Raw genomic sequence first — 1,730 nt, 5'->3', positions numbered from 1 at the left:
TGTTTAACTTCTACATATTTGTGAATTGTCTATCTTCCTCCTGTTACTGATAACTAGTTTCATGCCATTGTGCTTAGAAAAGATACTTAATGTGATTTCAGTTTTCTTGTAATTTTTAAAAAGGATTTTATTTATTTATTTGACAGAGAGAGACAGGGAACACAAACAGGAGGAGTGGGAAAGGGAGAAGCAGGCTTCCCGCTGAGCAGGCAGCCAGATGTGGGCTGGATCCCAGGACCTTGGGATCATGACCTGAGCTGAAGGCAGACTCTTAATGACTGAGCCACCCAGGTGCTCCTCGATTTTCTTGTTTTTTGTTTGTTTGTTTTTAAATTTTTATTTATCTGAGAGAGATAGCATGAGCATGGGGAGGAGCAGAGAGAGAAGCAGGCTCTCCATGGAGCATGGAGCCAGACATGGGACTGGATCCCAGAACCCTGGGATCATGACCTGAGCTGAAGGCAGATGCTTAACCAACTGTGCTACCCAGGCGCCCCTCTTAAGTTTGCTAAGACTTGCATAAACAATAAATCTTGGAACACTGAAAAAATAAAATAAAATAAAATAAAAACACCTGTTTTGCGGCCTAACATATAATCTGTCCCAGAGAATGTTTCATGTGTGCTTGAGGAGAATGTGTACTCTTCTGCTGTTGGATAGAAAATTCTGTAATTTTCTAAGTTCATTCGGTCTAAAGTATAGTTGAAGTCCAATGTTTCCTGACTGGTTTTATGTCTGGATAATATATCCATAGTTAAAAGTGTGGTATATCACTTATATGCAATTATCCAGACTCATATGCATTATCCAGACTCACAGGTGCAATTTAAGAAACAAAATAAACATAGGGGTAAAAAAAGAGAGAGGCAAACGAGAAAACAAACTTTAACTATAGAGAACAGGGGCAGCTCGATGGCTCAGTGGGTTAAGCCTCTGCCTTTGGCTCAGCTTGGGTAATGGTCTCAGGATCCTGGGATTGAGCCCCACATCAGGGTCTCTGCTCAGTGGGGAGCCTGCTTCCCCCGCTCTCTCTGCCTTTCTATCTGCCTATTTGTGATCTCTCTCTTTGTCAAATAAATAAATAAAATCTTAAAAAAAAAAAAAAACTATTGAGAACAAGCTGATGGAAGTGCTGAATCACTAAATGGCCCACCTGAGCACTGTGTGTTATATGCAACCAATGAATCATTGAACATCAAAGACTAACAATACACTTACTATATGTTGGTTAAGTGAACACAATAAAAAAATCATAATAATAAAAAGGAAACAAATATCACACTGTATGTTAACTAACTGGATTTTAAATAAAAACTTAAAAAATAAAAATAAATAAAAATTGGAGTACAATAAGATAAATTTTTTCTCATAAAAAAATTTAAGGTAATAAAAATGGAACAGGTTAGAAGAAAATATATGGCAATATATGTAACTGACAAGCCTTATTCCAAATATATAAAGGAATTTTATACTTCAATAATGAAACAAAAATTTTAAGAGAAAAGAGCAAAAGTCTTAACTGCCACTCCCCTCAAGTCATCTAAATAGTGGAGAGCTTATAAAAATATATCCCATCTTCTTTGTCATCAGGAAAATGCAAATTAAAATGTAGAGTGAATAGTTTATAGTCTTGGTGGGAGTTCAATTTGGTACAACCACCTTGGAATATAGTTTATACTGTACACCAAGAGTGAACCTAAAACTACTGTATGATCCAGAAATCCCACTCC

Source organism: Mustela lutreola, chromosome 1 (assembly GCF_030435805.1).
Source record: "Mustela lutreola isolate mMusLut2 chromosome 1, mMusLut2.pri, whole genome shotgun sequence".
Lineage (NCBI taxonomy): Eukaryota > Metazoa > Chordata > Mammalia > Carnivora > Mustelidae > Mustela > Mustela lutreola.
This window is presented reverse-complemented; position numbering follows the sequence as displayed.